The sequence below is a fragment of the Triturus cristatus genome, chromosome 1_1, assembly GCF_964204655.1.
Source record: "Triturus cristatus chromosome 1_1, aTriCri1.1, whole genome shotgun sequence".
NCBI classification, from domain to species: Eukaryota; Metazoa; Chordata; class Amphibia; order Caudata; family Salamandridae; genus Triturus; species Triturus cristatus.
In genome coordinates this window covers 442,482,585-442,502,614 of record NC_140579.1, presented here as the reverse complement: position 1 = coordinate 442,502,614, position 20,030 = coordinate 442,482,585, and positions in this window count along the sequence as shown.

Below are 20,030 nucleotides of genomic sequence, written 5' to 3'. Positions count from 1 at the left end.
CTCCATCAGAGGCCCCTGAAAGGCCGGGGGCAATACAAAGCAGAACAGAGCTGACTCTATAAGGGGCCCCCGAAAGGTCGGGGGCGACACTCTGCAGAACAGAGCTGACTCTATCAGGGGCCCCCCAAAGGGCTGGGGCGACACTCTGCAGAACAGAGCAGGCTCTATCAGAGGCCCCCGAAAGGCTGGGGGTAAAACTCTGCAGAACAGAGCCGACTCTATCATGGGCCCCTGAAAGGCCTGGGGCAACACTCTACAGAACAGGGCCAACTTTATCAGGGGCCGCAGAAAATCCGGGGGGAACACTCTGCAGAACAGAGCAGACTCTATCAGGGTCCCCCAAAAAGTCGGGCGCAACACTCTGCAAAACAGAGCTGGCTCTATCAGGGGCCCCTGAGAGGCTGGGGTTATCACTCTGCAGAACAGGGACCTATCAGGGGCCCCCGAAAGGCTGGGGGCAACACTCTACAGAACAGAGCGGACTCTATCAGGGGCCCCCAAAATGCTGGGGGCAACTCTCTGCAGAACAGTGCTGACTCTATCGGGCCCCCCCAAAGGCTGGGGGGCAACACTGCAGGTACAGAGCTGGCTCTATCAGGGGCCCCTGAGAGGCTGGGGGCACCACTCTGCAGAACAGAGATGGCCCTATCAGAGGCCCCCGATAGGCTGGGGGCAACACTCTGCAGAACAGAGCGGACTCTATCAGGGGCCCTTGAAAGTCCGGGGGCATCACTCTACAGAACAGAGCTGACTCTATCAAGGGCCCCTGAAAGGCCGGGGGCAACACTCTGCAGGTACAGAGCTGGCTCTATCAGGGGCCCCTGAGCGGCTGGGGGCAACACTTTGCAGAACAGAGCAGGCTCTATCAGGGGCTCCTGAAAGGCTAGAGGCAATGTTCTGCAGAACAGAGCTGGCTCTATCAGGGGCCCCCGAAAGGCCGGAGGCAACGCTCTGCAGAACAGAGCTGACTATCAGGGGCCCCTGAAATGCAGGGGGCAACACTTTGCAGAACAGAGCAGGCTCTATCGGGGCTTCTGAAAGGCTGGAGGCAATGTTCTGCAGAACAGAGCTGGCTCTATCAGGGGCCCTGCAAAGGTCGGGGGCAAGACTCTGTAAGAACAGTGCTGACTCTATTGGGGGCCCCTGAAAGGCTGGGGCCAACACTCTACAGAACAGAGGGTATCTATCGGGGACCCCTGAAAGGCTGAAGGCAATGCTCTGCAGGACAGAGCTGGCTCTATCAGGGGCCCCGCAAAGGTCGGGGGCAAGACTCTGTAAAAACAGTGCTGACTCTATGAGGGGCCCCAAAAAGGCTGGGGGTGACACTCTGCAGAACAGAGCTGGCTCTATCCGGGGACCCTGAAAGGTTGGGGGCACCACTCTGCAGAACAAAGCTAACTCTATCAGGGGCCCCCCAAAGACCAGGAGCAACACTGTTCAGAATAGAGGGACTCTATCAGTGGCCCCCCAAAGGCCGGGGGAATACTCTGCAGAACAGAGCCGACTCTATCAGGAGCCTCCCAAAAGGTCGGGGGTAGCACTCACCAGAACAGAGTTGACTATCAGGGGCCCCTGAAATGCAGGGGGCAACACTTTGCAGAACAGAGCAGGCTCTATCGGGGCTTCTGAAAGGCTGGAGGCAATGTTCTGCAGAACAGAGCTGGCTCTATCAGGGGCCCTGCAAAGGTCGGGGGCAAGACTCTGTAAGAACAGTGCTGACTCTATTGGGGGCCCCTGAAAGGCTGGGGCCAACACTCTACAGAACAGAGGGTATCTATCGGGGACCCCTGAAAGGCTGAAGGCAACGCTCTGCAGGACAGAGCTGGCTCTATCAGGGGCCCCGCAAAGGTCGGGGGCAAGACTCTGTAAAAACAGTGCTGACTCTATGAGGGGCCCCCAAAAGGCTGGGGGTGACACTCTGCAGAACAGAGCTGGCTCTATCCGGGGACCCTGAAAGGTTGGGGGCACCACTCTGCAGAACAAAGCTAACTCTATCAGGGGCCCCCCAAAGACCAGGAGCAACACTGTTCAGAATAGAGGGACTCTATCAGTGGCCCCCCAAAGGCCGGGGGAATACTCTGCAGAACAGAGCCGACTCTATCAGGAGCCTCCCAAAAGGTCGGGGGTAGCACTCTGCAGAACAGAGCTCACTCTATCAGGGGCCCCTCAAAGGCTGGGGGTGACCCTGAGCAGAACAGAGCTGGCTCCATCAGGGGCCCCTGAAGGGCTGGAGGTAACGTTCTGTAGAACAGAACTGACTGTAACAGGGCCCCCTGAAAGGGCGGGGGCAACGCTCTGCTGAACAGAGCTGACTCTATCGGGGGCTCCTGAAAGGCCGGAGGCAACGCTCTGCAGATCAGAGCTGACTCTATTGGGGGCCCACGAAAGGGTGGGGGCAACGCTCTGCGGAACAGCGCTTACTCTATCAGGGGCCCCACAAAGGCCGGGAGCAACACTCTTCAGAACAGAGGGACTCTATCGGGGGGGGCCACCAAAGGCCAGGGGCAACACTCTTCAGAACAAATGGACTCTATCAGGGGCCCCTGAAACGCTGAGGGCAACACTCTGCAGAAAAGAGCTGACTCTATGAGGGGTCCCCCATAGGCCGGGGGCAACCCTCTGCAGAACAGAGCAGGCTCTATCGGGGCTTCTGAAAGGCTGGAGGCAATGTTCTGCAGAACAGAGCTGGCTCTATCAGGGGCCCTGCAAAGGTCGGGGGCAAGACTCTGTAAGAACAGTGCTGACTCTATTGGGGGCCCCTGAAAGGCTGGGGCCAACACTCTACAGAACAGAGGGTATCTATCGGGGACCCCTGAAAGGCTGAAGGCAACGCTCTGCAGGACAGAGCTGGCTCAATCAGGGGCCCCGCAAAGGTCGGGGGCAAGACTCTGTAAAAACAGTGCTGACTCTATGAGGGGCCCCCAAAAGGCTGGGGGTGACACTCTGCAGAACAGAGCTGGCTCTATCCGGGGACCCTGAAAGGTTGGGGGCACCACTCTGCAGAACAAAGCTAACTCTATCAGGGGCCCCCCAAAGACCAGGAGCAACACTGTTCAGAATAGAGGGACTCTATCAGTGGCCCCCCAAAGGCCGGGGGAATACTCTGCAGAACAGAGCCGACTCTATCAGGAGCCTCCCAAAAGGTCGGGGGTAGCACTCTGCAGAACAGAGCTCACTCTATCAGGGGCCCCTCAAAGGCTGGGGGTGACCCTGAGCAGAACAGAGCTGGCTCCATCAGGGGCCCCTGAAGGGCCGGAGGTAACGTTCTGTAGAACAGAACTGACTGTAATAGGGCCCCCTGAAAGGGCGGGGGCAACGCTCTGCTGAACAGAGCTGACTCTATCGGGGGCTCCTGAAAGGCCGGAGGCAACGCTCTGCAGATCAGAGCTGACTCTATTGGGGGCCCACGAAAGGGTGGGGGCAACGCTCTGCGGAACAGCGCTTACTCTATCAGGGGCCCCACAAAGGCCGGGAGCAACACTCTTCAGAACAGAGGGACTCTATCGGGGGGCCACCAAAGGCCAGGGGCAACACTCTTCAGAACAAATGGACTCTATCAGGGGCCCCTGAAACGCTGAGGGCAACACTCTGCAGAACAGAGCTGACTCTATGAGGGGTCTCCCATAGGCCGGGGGCAACCCTCTGCAGAACAGAGCTGGCTCTATCAGCGGCCCCTGAAGCACTGGGGGCAACACTCTGCAGAACAGAGCTGACTCTATCAGGGCCCCCCAATGGCCGGGGCAACACTCTTCAGAACAGAGCTGGCTCTGTCTGGGGCCCCTGAAAGGCTAGTGGTGACACTCTGCAGAACAGAGCTGGCTCTATAAGGGGCCCCTGAAACGCTGGGGGCAACACTCTGCAGAACAGAGCTGACTCTATGAGGGGTACCCCATAGGCCGGGGGCAACCCTCTGAAGAACAGAGCTGGCTCTATCAGGGGCCCCTGAAAGCCCAGGGGCAACCCACTACAGAACAGAGCCAACTCCATCAGGGGCCCCTGAAAGGCTGAAGGCAACACTCTACAGAAAACAGCCGACTCTATCAGGGCCCCCCGAAAGGTCAGGGGCAACACTCTGCAGAACAGAGCTGACTCTATCAGGGGCCTCTGAAAGGCCGGGAGCAACACTGCAGAACAGAGCCGACTCCATCAGAGGCCCCTGAAAGGCCTGGGGCAATAAAATGCAGAACAGAGCTGACTCTATCAGGAGCCTCTGAAAGGCCGAGAGCAACACTGCAGAACAGAGCCGACTCCATCAGAGGCCCCTGAAAGGCCGGGGGCAATACAATGCAGAACAGAGCTGGCTCTATCAGGGGCCCCCCAAAGGCTGGGGGCGACACTCTGCAGAACAGAGCTGGCTCTATCAGAGGCCCCCGAAAGGCTGGGGGTAACACACTGCAGAACAGAGCGACTCTATCAGGGGCCCCTGAAAGGCCGGGGGCAAAACTCTACAGAACAGAGCCAACTCTATCAGGGGCCGCTGAAAGTCCGGGGGGAACACTCTGCAGAACAGAGTTGACTCTATCAGTGTCCCCCGAAAGGTCGGGGGCAACACTCTGCAGAACAGAGCAGACTCTATCAGGATCCCCGAAAAGGCGAGGGCAACACTCTGCAGAACAGAGCTTGCTCTATCAGGGGGCCCTGAGGGGCTGGGGTTATCACTCTGCAGAACAGAGCTGGCCCTATCAGGGGCCCCCGAAAGGCTGGGGGCAACACTCTGCAGAACAGAGCGAACTCTATCAGGGGCCCCCGAAATTCTGGGGGCGACACTCTGCAGAACAGAGCTAGCTCTATCAGAGGACCCCGACAGGCTGGGGGTAAAACTCTGCAGAACAGAGCCGACTCTATCAGGGGCCCCTGAAAGGCCTGGGGCAACACTCTACAGAACAGAGCCAACTCTATCAGGGGCCGCAGAAAGTCCGGGGGAACACTCTGCAGAACAGAGTTGAGTCTATCAGTGTCCCCCGAAAGGTCGGGGGTAACACTCTGCAGAACAGAGCAGACTCTATCAGGGTCCCCCAAAAAGTCGGGGGCAACACTCTGCAAAACAGAGCTGGCTCTATCAGGGGCCCCTGAGAGGCTGGGGTTGTCACTCTGCAGAACAGAGCTGGACCTATCAGGGGCCCCCGAAAGGCTGGGGGCAACACTCTGCAGAACAGAGCAGACTCTATCAGGGGCCCCCAAAATGCTGGGGGCAACTCTCTGCAGAACAGTGCTGACTCTATCGGGCCCCCCAAAGGCTGGGGGCAACACTGCAGGTACAGAGCTGGCTCTATCAGGGGACCCTGAGAGGCTGCGGGCACCACTCTGCAGAACAGAGCTGGCCCTATCAGAGGCCATTGAAAGTCCGGGGGCATCACTCTGCAGAACAGAGCTGGCTCTATCAGGGGCCCCTGAGAGGCTGGGGGCACTACTTTGCAGAACAGAGTTGGACCTATCAGGGGCCCCCGATAGGCTGGGGGCAACACTCTGCAGAACAGGGGGAACTCTATCAGGGGCCCTTGAAATGGCGGGGGCAACACTCTGCAGAACAGAGCTGACTCTATCAAGGGCCCCCAAAAGGCTGGGGACATCTCTCTGCAGAACAGAGCTGACTCTATCAGGGGCACCTGAAAGGCTGGGGGTGACACTCTGCAGAACAGATCTGGCTCTATAAGGGGCCCCCGACAGGCTGGGGGCAACACTGCAGAACAGAGCTGGCTCTATAAGGGGCCCCTGAAACGCTGGGGGCATAACTCTGCAGAACAGAGCCGACTCTATCAGGGGCCCCCAACAGGTCAGGGGCAACACTCTGCAGAACAGAGCCAACTCCATCAGGAAGCCTGAAAGGCTGGGGGCGACACTCTGCAGAATAGAGCTGACTGTATCAGGGGCCCCTGATAGGGCAGGGGCAACGCTCTGCAGAATAAGAACTCACTCTATCAGGAGCCCCTGAAAGGGCGGGGGCAACGCTCTGCAGAACAGAGCTGACTCTATCAGGGGCCCCTGAAAGGCTGGGGGCAACACTTTGCAGAACAGAGCAGGCTCTATCAGGGGCTCCTGAAAGGCTGGAGGCAATGTTCTGCAGAACAGAGCCGACTTTAACAGGGGCCCCTGAAAGGCTGAGGGCAACACTCTGCAGAACAGAGCGGACTCTTTCAGGGGCTCTTGAAAGTCCGTGGGCATCACTCTACAGAACAGAGCTGACTCTATCAAGGGCCCCTGAAAGTCCGGGGGCAACACTCTGCAGGTACAGAGCTGGTTTTATCAGGGGCCCCTGAGAGGCTGGGGGCACCACTTTGCAGAACAGAGGGAACTCTATCAGGGGCCCCTGAAAGGGCGGGGGCAACAATCTGCAGAACAGAGCTGACTCTATCAAGCGCCCCCGAAAAGCTGGGGACCTTTCTCTGCAGAACAGAGCTGACTCTATCAGGGGCACCTGAAAGGCTGGGGGTGACACTCTGTAGAACAGATCTGGCTCTATAAGGGGCCCCCAACAGGCTGGGGGCAACACTGCAGAACAGAGCTGGCTCTATAAGGGGCCCCTGAAATGCTGGGGGCATAACTCTGCAGAACAGAGCCGACTCTATCAGGGGCCCCCGGCAGGTCAGGAGCAACACTCTGCAGAACAGAGGCGACTCCATCAGGACCCCTGAAAGGCTTGGGGCGACACTCTGCAGAATAGAGCTGACTGCATCACGGGCCCCTGATAGGGCGGGGGCAACGCTCTGCAGAATAAGAACTGACTCTATCGGGAGGTCCTGAAAGGCCGGAGGCAATGCTCTGAAGAGCAGAGCTGACTCTATCAGGGGCCCCCAAAAGGCCGGCAGCAACACTCTTCAGAACAGAGGGACTCTATCGGGGGCCCACCAAAGGCCAGGGGCAACACTCTGCAGAACAAAGCTGGCTCTATAAGTGGCCCCACAAAGGCCGGGGGCAGCACTCTGCAGAACAGAGCTGGCTCTAACAGGGGCCCCTGAAAGGGCGGGGGCAATGCTCTGCAGAGCAGAGCTGACTCTATCGGGGGCTCCTGAAAGGCCGGAGGCAACGCTCTGCAGAGCAGAGCTGACTCTATCAGGTGCCCCGCAAAGGTCGGGGCCAGACTCTGTAAGAACAGTGCTGACTCTATCAGGGGCCCCCAAAAGGCTGGGGGTGACACTCTTCCGAACAAAGCTGGCTCTATAAGTGGACCCACAAAGGCCGGGGCCAACATTCTGTAGGACAGAGCTGGCTGTATCTGGGGCCCCTAAAAGGCTGGGGACAAAACTCTGCAGAACAGAGCTGACTCTATTAGGGGCCCCTGAAAGGGCGGGGGCAACGCTCTGCAGAGCAGAGCTGACTCTATCGGGGGCTCCTGAAAGGCCGGAGGCAATGCTCTGCAGAACAGAGCTGACTCTATCGGGGGCCCCTGAAAGGTCGGGGGCAACGTTCAACAGAACAGAGCTGACTCTATCAGGGGCCCCCAAAAGGCTTAGGGCAACACTCTGCAGAACAGAGCTGGCTCTAACAGGGGCCCCTGAAAGGCTGGGGTTGACACTCTGCAGAACAGAGCTGTCTCTATCAGGGGCCCCTAAAAGGCTGGGGGTGACACTCTGCAGAACAGAGCTGGCTCTATAAGGGGCCCCTGAAACTCTGGGGGCAACACTCTGCAGAACAGAGCTGACTCTATGAGGGGTCCCCCATAGGCCGGGGGCAACCCTCTGAAGATCAGAGTTGGCTCTATCAGCGGCTCCTGAAGCACTGGGGGCAACACTCTGCAGAACAGAGCTGACTCTATCAGGGGCCCTAAAGGGCCAGAGGTAACGTTCTGCAGAACAGAACTGACTGTAATAGGGGCCCCTGAATGGCTTAGGGCAACACTCAGCAGAACAGAGCTGACTCTAACAGGGGCCCCTAAAAGGCTGGGGACAACACTCTGTAGAACAGAGCTGACTCTATTAGGGGCTCCTGAAAGGCCGGAGGCAACGCTCTGCAGAACAGAGCTGACTCTATTGGGGGCCCCTGAAAGGTCGGGGGCAACGCTCTGCGGAACAGAGCTTACTCTATCAGGAGCCCCCCAAAGACCGAGAGCAACACTCTTCAGAACAGAGGGACTCTATCGGGGTGCCAAAAAAGGCCAGGGGCAACATTCTTCAGAACAAATGGACCCTATCAGGGGCCCCTGAAATGCTGAGGGCAACGCTCTGCAGAACAGAGCTGACTCTATGAGAGGTCCCCCATAGGATGGGGGCAACCCTCATCAGAACAGAGGTGGCTCTATCCGGGGCCCCTGAAAGGCTGGGGGTGACACTCTGCAGAACAGAGCTGGCTCTCTAAGGCACCCCTGAAACTCTGGGGGCAACACTCTGCAGAAGAGAGCTGACTCTATGAGAGGTCCCCCATAGGCCGGGGGCAACACTCTGAAGAACAGAGCTGGCTCTATCAGCGGCTCCTGAAGCACTGGGGGCAACACTCTGCAGAAAAGAGCTGACTCTATCAGGGCCCCCCAATGGCTGGGGGCAACACTCTTCAGAACAGAGCTGGCTCTATCCGGGGCCCCTGAAAGGCTGGGGGTGACACTCTGCAGAACAGAGCTGGCTCTATAAGGGGCCCCTGAAAGGTTGGGGGCACCACTCTGCAGAACAAAGCTAACTCTATCAGGGGCCCCCAAAGGCCAGGAGCAACACTGTTCAGAAAAGAGGGACTCTATCAGTGGCCCCCCCAAAGGCCGGGGGCAATACTCTGCAGAACAGAGCCGACTCTATCAGGAGCCTCCCGAAAGGTCGGGAGTAGCACTCTGCAGAACAGAGCTCACTCTATCAGGTGCCCCCCAAAGGCTGGGGGTGACCCTGAGCAGAACAGAGCTGACTCCATCAGGGGCCCCTGAAGGGCCGGAGGTAACGTTATGCAGAACAGAACTGACTGTAATAGGGGCCCCTGAATGGCTTAGGGCAACACTCAGCAGAACAGAGCTGACTCTAACAGGGGCCCCTGAAAGGCTGGGGGCAACACCCTGCAGAACCGAGCTGATTCTATCAGGGGCCCCTGAAAGGCCGGAGGCAACGCTCTGCAGAACAGAGCTGACTCTTTTGGGGGCCCATGAAATGCCGGGGGCAACGCTCTGCGGAACAGAGCTTACTCTATCAGGGGCGCCCCCAAAGGCCGGGAGCAACACTCTTCAGAACAGAGGGACTCTATCGGGGGGCCACCAAAGGCCAGGGGCAACACTCTTCAGAACAAATTGACTCTATCAGGGGCCCTTGAAACACTGAGGCTAACGCTCTGCAGAACAGAGCTGACTCTATGAGGGGTCCCCCATAGGCCAGGGGCAACCCTCGGCTGAACAGAGCTGGCTCTATAAGCAGCCCCTGAAGCACTGGGGGACACACTCTGCAGAACAGAGCTGACTCTATCAGGGCCCCCCAATGGCAACACTCTTCAGAACAGAGCTGGCTCTATCCGGGGCCCCTGAAAGGCTGGTGGTGACACTCTGCAGAACAGAGCTGGCTCTATAAGGGGCCCCTGAAACGGTGGGGGCAACACTCTGCAGAACAGAGCTGACTCTATGAGGGGTCCCCCATAGGCCGGGGGCAACCCTCTGCAGAACAGAGCTGGACCTATCAGGGGCCCCCGAATAGCTGGGGGCAACACTCTGCAGAACAGAGCGGACTCTATCAGGGGCCCCTGAAATGCTGGAGGCAACTCTCTGCAGAACAGTGCTGACTCTATCGGGCCCCCCCAAAGGCTGGGGGCAACACTGCAGGTACAGAGCTGGCTCTATCAGGGGCCCCTGAGAGGCTGGGGGCACCACTCTGCAGAACAGAGCTAGCCCTATCAGAGGCCCCCGATAGGCTGGGGCAACACTCTGCAGAACAGAGCGGACTCTATCAGGGGACCTTGAAAGTCCGGGGGCATCACTCTGCAGAACAGAGCTGACTCTATCAAGGGCCCCTAAAAGGCCGGGGGCAACACTCTGCAGGTACAGAGCTGGCTCTATCAGGGGCCCCTGAGAGGCTGGGGGCACCACATTCCAGAACAGAGTTGGACCTATCAGGGGCCCCCGATAGGCTGGGGGCAACACTCTACAGAACAGAGCTGACTCTATCAAGGGCCCCCGAAAGGCTGGGGACATCCCTCTGCAGAACAGAGCTGACTCTATCAGGGGCACCTGAAAGGCTGGGGGTGACACTCTGCAGAACAGATCTGGCTCTATAAGGGGCCCCCGACAGGCTGGGGGCAACACTGCAGAACAGAGCTGGCTCTATAAGGGGCCCCTGAAACGCTGGGGGCAAAACTCTGCAGAACAGAGCCGACTCTGTCAGGGGCCCCCGACAGGTCAGGGGCAACACTCTGCAGAACAGGACCCCTGAAAGACTGGGGGCGACACTCTGCAGAACAGAGCTGACTCTATCAGGGGCCCCCCAAAGGGCTGGGGCGACACTCTGCAGAACAGAGCAGGCTCTATCAGAGGCCCCCGAAAGGCTGGGGGTAAAACTCTGCAGAACAGAGCCGACTCTATCATGGGCCCCTGAAAGGCCTGGGGCAACACTCTACAGAACAGGGCCAACTTTATCAGGGGCCGCAGAAAATCCGGGGGGAACACTCTGCAGAACAGAGCAGACTCTATCAGGGTCCCCCAAAAAGTCAGGCGCAACACTCTGCAAAACAGAGCTGGCTCTATCAGGGGCCCCTGAGAGGCTGGGGTTATCACTCTGCAGAACAGAGCTGGACCTATCAGGGGCCCCCGAAAGGCTGGGGGCAACACTCTACAGAACAGAGCGGACTCTATCAGGGGCCCCCAAAATGCTGGGGGCAACTCTCTGCAGAACAGTGCTGACTCTATCGGGCCCCCCCAAAGGCTGGGGGGCAACACTGCAGGTACAGAGCTGGCTCTATCAGGGGCCCCTGAGAGGCTGGGGGCACCACTCTGCAGAACAGAGATGGCCCTATCAGAGGCCCCCGATAGGCTGGGGGCAACACTCTGCAGAACAGAGCGGACTCTATCAGGGGCCCTTGAAAGTCCGTGGGCATCACTCTACAGAACAGAGCTGACTCTATCAAGGGCCCCTGAAAGGCCGGGGGCAACACTCTGCAGGTACAGAGCTGGCTCTATCAGGGGCCCCTGAGCGGCTGGGGGCAACACTTTGCAGAACAGAGCAGGCTCTATCAGGGGCTCCTGAAAGGCTAGAGGCAATGTTCTGCAGAACAGAGCTGGCTCTATCAGGGGCCCCCGAAAGGCCGGAGGCAACGCTCTGCAGAACAGAGCTGACTATCAGGGGCCCCTGAAATGCAGGGGGCAACACTTTGCAGAACAGAGCAGGCTCTATCGGGGCTTCTGAAAGGCTGGAGGCAATGTTCTGCAGAACAGAGCTGGCTCTATCAGGGGCCCTGCAAAGGTCGGGGGCAAGACTCTGTAAGAACAGTGCTGACTCTATTGGGGGCCCCTGAAAGGCTGGGGCCAACACTCTACAGAACAGAGGGTATCTATCGGGGTCCCCTGAAAGGCTGAAGGCAATGCTCTGCAGCACAGAGCTGGCTCTATCAGGGACCCCGCAAAGGTCGGGGGCAAGACTCTGTAAAAACAGTGCTGACTCTATGAGGGGCCCCAAAAAGGCTGGGGGTGACACTCTGCAGAACAGAGCTGGCTCTATCCGGGGACCCTGAAAGGTTGGGGCACCACTCTGCAGAACAAAGCTAACTCTATCAGGGGCCCCCCAAAGACCAGGAGCAACACTGTTCAGAATAGAGGGACTCTATCAGTGGCCCCCCAAAGGCCGGGGGAATACTCTGCAGAACAGAGCCGACTCTATCAGGAACCTCCCAAAAGGTCGGGGGTAGCACTCACCAGAACAGAGTTGACTATCAGGGGCCCCTGAAATGCAGGGGGCAACACTTTGCAGAACAGAGCAGGCTCTATCGGGGCTTCTGAAAGGCTGGAGGCAATGTTCTGCAGAACACAGCTGGCTCTATCAGGGGCCCTGCAAAGGTCGGGGGCAAGACTCTGTAAGAACAGTGCTGACTCTATTGGGGGCCCCTGAAAGGCTGGGGCCAACACTCTACAGAACAGAGGGTATCTATCGGGGACCCCTGAAAGGCTGAAGGCAACGCTCTGCAGGACAGAGCTGGCTCTATCAGGGGCCCCGCAAAGGTCGGGGGCAAGACTCTGTAAAAACAGTGCTGACTCTATGAGGGGCCCCCAAAAGGCTGGGGGTGACACTCTGCAGAACAGAGCTGGCTCTATCCGGGGACCCTGAAAGGTTGGGGGCACCACTCTGCAGAACAAAGCTAACTCTATCAGGGGCCCCCCAAAGACCAGGAGCAACACTGTTCAGAATAGAGGGACTCTATCAGTGGCCCCCCAAAGGCCGGGGGAATACTCTGCAGAACAGAGCCGACTCTATCAGGAGCCTCCCAAAAGGTCGGGGGTAGCACTCTGCAGAACAGAGCTCACTCTATCAGGGGCCCCTCAAAGGCTGGGGGTGACCCTGAGCAGAACAGAGCTGGCTCCATCAGGGGCCCCTGAAGGGCTGGAGGTAACGTTCTGTAGAACAGAACTGACTGTAATAGGGCCCCCTGAAAGGGCGGGGGCAACGCTCTGCTGAACAGAGCTGACTCTATCGGGGGCTCCTGAAAGGCCGGAGGCAACGCTCTGCAGATCAGAGCTGACTCTATTGGGGGCCCACGAAAGGGTGGGGGCAACGCTCTGCGGAACAGCGCTTACTCTATCAGGGGCCCCACAAAGGCCGGGAGCAACACTCTTCAGAACAGAGGGACTCTATCGGGGGGGCCACCAAAGGCCAGGGGCAACACTCTTCAGAACAAATGGACTCTATCAGGGGCCCCTGAAACGCTGAGGGCAACACTCTGCAGAACAGAGCTGACTCTATGAGGGGTCCCCCATAGGCCGGGGGCAACCCTCTGCAGAACAGAGCAGGCTCTATCGGGGCTTCTGAAAGGCTGGAGGCAATGTTCTGCAGAACAGAGCTGGCTCTATCAGGGGCCCTGCAAAGGTCGGGGGCAAGACTCTGTAAGAACAGTGCTGACTCTATTGGGGGCCCCTGAAAGGCTGGGGCCAACACTCTACAGAACAGAGGGTATCTATCGGGGACCCCTGAAAGGCTGAAGGCAACGCTCTGCAGGACAGAGCTGGCTCTATCAGGGGCCCCGCAAAGGTCGGGGGCAAGACTCTGTAAAAACAGTGCTGACTCTATGAGGGGCCCCCAAAAGGCTGGGGGTGACGCTCTGCAGAACAGAGCTGGCTCTATCCGGGGACCCTGAAAGGTTGGGGGCACCACTCTGCAGAACAAAGCTAACTCTATCAGGGGCCCCCCAAAGACCAGGAGCAACACTGTTCAGAATAGAGGGACTCTATCAGTGGCCCCCCAAAGGCCGGGGGAATACTCTGCAGAACAGAGCCGACTCTATCAGGAGCCTCCCAAAAGGTCGGGGGTAGCACTCTGCAGAACAGAGCTCACTCTATCAGGGGCCCCTCAAAGGCTGGGGGTGACCCTGAGCAGAACAGAGCTGGCTCCATCAGGGGCCCCTGAAGGGCCGGAGGTAACGTTCTGTAGAACAGAACTGACTGTAATAGGGCCCCCTGAAAGGGCGGGGGCAACGCTCTGCTGAACAGAGCTGACTCTATCGGGGGCTCCTGAAAGGCCGGAGGCAACGCTCTGCAGATCAGAGCTGACTCTATTGGGGGCCCACGAAAGGGTGGGGGCAACGCTCTGCGGAACAGCGCTTACTCTATCAGGGGCCCCACAAAGGCCGGGAGCAACACTCTTCAGAACAGAGGGACTCTATCGGGGGGCCACCAAAGGCCAGGGGCAACACTCTTCAGAACAAATGGACTCTATCAGGGGCCCCTGAAACGCTGAGGGCAACACTCTGCAGAACAGAGCTGACTCTATGAGGGGTCTCCCATAGGCCGGGGGCAACCCTCTGCAGAACAGAGCTGGCTCTATCAGCGGCCCCTGAAGCACTGGGGGCAACACTCTGCAGAACAGAGCTGACTCTATCAGGGCCCCCCAATGGCCGGGGCAACACTCTTCAGAACAGAGCTGGCTCTGTCTGGGGCCCCTGAAAGGCTAGTGGTGACACTCTGCAGAACAGAGCTGGCTCTATAAGGGGCCCCTGAAACGCTGGGGGCAACACTCTGCAGAACAGAGCTGACTCTATGAGGGGTACCCCATAGGCCGGGGGCAACCCTCTGAAGAACAGAGCTGGCTCTATCAGGGGCCCCTGAAAGCCCAGGGGCAACCCACTACAGAACAGAGCCAACTCCATCAGGGGCCCCTGAAAGGCTGAAGGCAACACTCTACAGAAAACAGCCGACTCTATCAGGGCCCCCCGAAAGGTCAGGGGCAACACTCAGCAGAACAGAGCTGACTCTATCAGGGGCCTCTGAAAGGCCGGGAGCAACACTGCAGAACAGAGCCGACTCCATCAGAGGCCCCTGAAAGGCCTGGGGCAATAAAATGCAGAACAGAGCTGACTCTATCAGGAGCCTCTGAAAGGCCGAGAGCAACACTGCAGAACAGAGCCGACTCCATCAGAGGCCCCTGAAAGGCCGGGGGCAATACAATGCAGAACAGAGCTGGCTCTATCAGGGGCCCCCCAAAGGCTGGGGGCGACACTCTGCAGAACAGAGCTGGCTCTATCAGAGGCCCCCGAAAGGCTGGGGGTAACACACTGCAGAACAGAGCGACTCTATCAGGGGCCCCTGAAAGGCCGGGGGCAAAACTCTACAGAACAGAGCCAACTCTATCAGGGGCCGCTGAAAGTCCGGGGGGAACACTCTGCAGAACAGAGTTGACTCTATCAGTGTCCCCCGAAAGGTCGGGGGCAACACTCTGCAGAACAGAGCAGACTCTATCAGGATCCCCGAAAAGGCGAGGGCAACTCTCTGCAGAACAGAGCTTGCTCTATCAGGGGGCCCTGAGGGGCTGGGGTTATCACTCTGCAGAACAGAGCTGGCCCTATCAGGGGCCCCCGAAAGGCTGGGGGCAACACTCTGCAGAACAGAGCGAACTCTATCAGGGGCCCCCGAAATTCTGGGGGCGACACTCTGCAGAACAGAGCTAGCTCTATCAGAGGACCCCGACAGGCTGGGGGTAAAACTCTGCAGAACAGAGCCGACTCTATCAGGGGCCCCTGAAAGGCCTGGGGCAACACTCTACAGAACAGAGCCAACTCTATCAGGGGCCGCAGAAAGTCCGGGGGAACACTCTGCAGAACAGAGTTGAGTCTATCAGTGTCCCCCGAAAGGTCGGGGGTAACACTCTGCAGAACAGAGCAGACTCTATCAGGGTCCCCCAAAAAGTCGGGGGCAACACTCTGCAAAACAGAGCTGGCTCTATCAGGGGCCCCTGAGAGGCTGGGGTTGTCACTCTGCAGAACAGAGCTGGACCTATCAGGGGCCCCCGAAAGGCTGGGGGCAACACTCTGCAGAACAGAGCAGACTCTATCAGGGGCCCCCAAAATGCTGGGGGCAACTCTCTGCAGAACAGTGCTGACTCTATCGGGCCCCCCAAAGGCTGGGGGCAACACTGCAGGTACAGAGCTGGCTCTATCAGGGGACCCTGAGAGGCTGCGGGCACCACTCTGCAGAACAGAGCTGGCCCTATCAGAGGCCATTGAAAGTCCGGGGGCATCACTCTGCAGAACAGAGCTGGCTCTATCAGGGGCCCCTGAGAGGCTGGGGGCACTACTTTGCAGAACAGAGTTGGACCTATCAGGGGCCCCCGATAGGCTGGGGGCAACACTCTGCAGAACAGGGGGAACTCTATCAGGGGCCCTTGAAATGGCGGGGGCAACACTCTGCAGAACAGAGCTGACTCTATCAAGGGCCCCCAAAAGGCTGGGGACATCTCTCTGCAGAACAGAGCTGACTCTATCAGGGGCACCTGAAAGGCTGGGGGTGACACTCTGCAGAACAGATCTGGCTCTATAAGGGGCCCCCGACAGGCTGGGGGCAACACTGCAGAACAGAGCTGGCTCTATAAGGGGCCCCTGAAACGCTGGGGGCATAACTCTGCAGAACAGAGCCGACTCTATCAGGGGCCCCCAACAGGTCAGGGGCAACACTCTGCAGAACAGAGCCAACTCCATCAGGAAGCCTGAAAGGCTGGGGGCGACACTCTGCAGAATAGAGCTGACTGTATCAGGGGCCCCTGATAGGGCAGGGGCAACGCTCTGCAGAATAAGAACTCACTCTATCAGGAGCCCCTGAAAGGGCGGGGGCAACGCTCTGCAGAACAGAGCTGACTCTATCAGGGGCCCCTGAAAGGCTGGGGGCAACACTTTGCAGAACAGAGCAGGCTCTATCAGGGGCTCCTGAAAGGCTGGAGGCAATGTTCTGCAGAACAGAGCCGACTTTAACAGGGGCCCCTGAAAGGCTGAGGGCAACACTCTGCAGAACAGAGCGGACTCTTTCAGGGGCTCTTGAAAGTCCGTGGGCATCACTCTACAGAACAGAGCTGACTCTATCAAGGGCCCCTGAAAGTCCGGGGGCAACACTCTGCAGGTACAGAGCTGGTTTTATCAGGGGCCCCTGAGAGGCTGGGGGCACCACTTTGCAGAACAGAGGGAACTCTATCAGGGGCCCCTGAAAGGGCGGGGGCAACAATCTGCAGAACAGAGCTGACTCTATCAAGCGCCCCCGAAAAGCTGGGGACCTTTCTCTGCAGAACAGAGCTGACTCTATCAGGGGCACCTGAAAGGCTGGGGGTGACACTCTGTAGAACAGATCTGGCTCTATAAGGGGCCCCCAACAGGCTGGGGGCAACACTGCAGAACAGAGCTGGCTCTATAAGGGGCCCCTGAAATGCTGGGGGCATAACTCTGCAGAACAGAGCCGACTCTATCAGGGGCCCCCGGCAGGTCAGGAGCAACACTCTGCAGAACAGAGGCGACTCCATCAGGACCCCTGAAAGGCTTGGGGCGACACTCTGCAGAATAGAGCTGACTGCATCACGGGCCCCTGATAGGGCGGGGGCAACGCTCTGCAGAATAAGAACTGACTCTATCGGGAGGTCCTGAAAGGCCGGAGGCAATGCTCTGAAGAGCAGAGCTGACTCTATCAGGGGCCCCCAAAAGGCCGGCAGCAACACTCTTCAGAACAGAGGGACTCTATCGGGGGCCCACCAAAGGCCAGGGGCAACACTCTGCAGAACAAAGCTGGCTCTATAAGTGGCCCCACAAAGGCCGGGGGCAGCACTCTGCAGAACAGAGCTGGCTCTAACAGGGGCCCCTGAAAGGGCGGGGGCAATGCTCTGCAGAGCAGAGCTGACTCTATCGGGGGCTCCTGAAAGGCCGGAGGCAACGCTCTGCAGAGCAGAGCTGACTCTATCAGGTGCCCCGCAAAGGTCGGGGCCAGACTCTGTAAGAACAGTGCTGACTCTATCAGGGGCCCCCAAAAGGCTGGGGGTGACACTCTTCCGAACAAAGCTGGCTCTATAAGTGGACCCAAAAAGGCCGGGGCCAACACTCTGTAGGACAGAGCTGGCTGTATCTGGGGCCCCTAAAAGGCTGGGGACAAAACTCTGCAGAACAGAGCTGACTCTATTAGGGGCCCCTGAAAGGGCGGGGGCAACGCTCTGCAGAGCAGAGCTGACTCTATCGGGGGCTCCTGAAAGGCCGGAGGCAATGCTCTGCAGAACAGAGCTGACTCTATCGGGGGCCCCTGAAAGGTCGGGGGCAACGTTCAACAGAACAGAGCTGACTCTATCAGGGGCCCCCAAAAGGCTTAGGGCAACACTCTGCAGAACAGAGCTGGCTCTAACAGGGGCCCCTGAAAGGCTGGGGTTGACACTCTGCAGAACAGAGCTGTCTCTATCAGGGGCCCCTAAAAGGCTGGGGGTGACACTCTGCAGAACAGAGCTGGCTCTATAAGGGGCCCCTGAAACTCTGGGGGCAACACTCTGCAGAACAGAGCTGACTCTATGAGGGGTCCCCCATAGGCCGGGGGCAACCCTCTGAAGAACAGAGTTGGCTCTATCAGCGGCTCCTGAAGCACTGGGGGCAACACTCTGCAGAACAGAGCTGACTCTATCAGGGGCCCTAAAGGGCCAGAGGTAACGTTCTGCAGAACAGAACTGACTGTAATAGGGGCCCCTGAATGGCTTAGGGCAACACTCAGCAGAACAGAGCTGACTCTAACAGGGGCCCCTAAAAGGCTGGGGACAACACTCTGTAGAACAGAGCTGACTCTATTAGGGGCTCCTGAAAGGCCGGAGGCAACGCTCTGCAGAACAGAGCTGACTCTATTGGGGGCCCCTGAAAGGTCGGGGGCAACGCTCTGCGGAACAGAGCTTACTCTATCAGGGGCCCCCCAAAGACCGAGAGCAACACTCTTCAGAACAGAGGGACTCTATCGGGGTGCCAAAAAAGGCCAGGGGCAACATTCTTCAGAACAAATGGACCCTATCAGGGGCCCCTGAAATGCTGAGGGCAACGCTCTGCAGAACAGAGCTGACTCTATGAGAGGTCCCCCATAGGATGGGGGCAACCCTCATCAGAACAGAGGTGGCTCTATCCGGGGCCCCTGAAAGGCTGGGGGTGACACTCTGCAGAACAGAGCTGGCTCTCTAAGGCACCCCTGAAACTCTGGGGGCAACACTCTGCAGAAGAGAGCTGACTCTATGAGAGGTCCCCCATAGGCCGGGGGCAACACTCTGAAGAACAGAGCTGGCTCTATCAGCGGCTCCTGAAGCACTGGGGGCAACACTCTGCAGAAAAGAGCTGACTCTATCAGGGCCCCCCAATGGCTGGGGGCAACACTCTTCAGAACAGAGCTGGCTCTATCCGGGGCCCCTGAAAGGCTGGGGGTGACACTCTGCAGAACAGAGCTGGCTCTATAAGGGGCCCCTGAAAGGTTGGGGGCACCACTCTGCAGAACAAAGCTAACTCTATCAGGGGCCCCCCAAAGGCCAGGAGCAACACTGTTCAGAAAAGAGGGACTCTATCAGTAGCCCCCCCAAAGGCCGGGGGCAATACTCTGCAGAACAGAGCCGACTCTATCAGGAGCCTCCCGAAAGGTCGGGAGTAGCACTCTGCAGAACAGAGCTCACTCTATCAGGTGCCCCCCAAAGGCTGGGGGTGACCCTGAGCAGAACAGAGCTGACTCCATCAGGGGCCCCTGAAAGGCCGGAGGCAACGCTCTGCAGAACAGAGCTGACTCTTTTGGGGGCCCATGAAATGCCGGGGGCAACGCTCTGCGGAACAGAGCTTACTCTATCAGGGGCGCCCCCAAAGGCCGGGAGCAACACTCTTCAGAACAGAGGGACTCTATCGGGGGGCCACCAAAGGCCAGGGGCAACACTCTTCAGAACAAATTGACTCTATCAGGGGCCCTTGAAACACTGAGGCTAACGCTCTGCAGAACAGAGCTGACTCTATGAGGGGTCCCCCATAGGCCAGGGGCAACCCTCGGCTGAACAGAGCTGGCTCTATAAGCAGCCCCTGAAGCACTGGGGGACACACTCTGCAGAACAGAGCTGACTCTATCAGGGCCCCCCAATGGCAACACTCTTCAGAACAGAGCTGGCTCTATCCGGGGCCCCTGAAAGGCTGGTGGTGACACTCTGCAGAACAGAGCTGGCTCTATAAGGGGCCCCTGAAACGGTGGGGGCAACACTCTGCAGAACAGAGCTGACTCTATGAGGGGTCCCCCATAGGCCGGGGGCAACCCTCTGCAGAACAGAGCTGGACCTATCAGGGGCCCCCGAATGGCTGGGGGCAACACTCTGCAGAACAGAGCGGACTCTATCAGGGGCCCCTGAAATGCTGGAGGCAACTCTCTGCAGAACAGTGCTGACTCTATCGGGCCCCCCCAAAGGCTGGGGGCAACACTGCAGGTACAGAGCTGGCTCTATCAGGGGCCCCTGAGAGGCTGGGGGCACCACTCTGCAGAACAGAGCTAGCCCTATCAGAGGCCCCCGATAGGCTGGGGCAACACTCTGCAGAACAGAGCGGACTCTATCAGGGGACCTTGAAAGTCCGGGGGCATCACTCTGCAGAACAGAGCTGACTCTATCAAGGGCCCCTAAAAGGCCGGGGGCAACACTCTGCAGGTA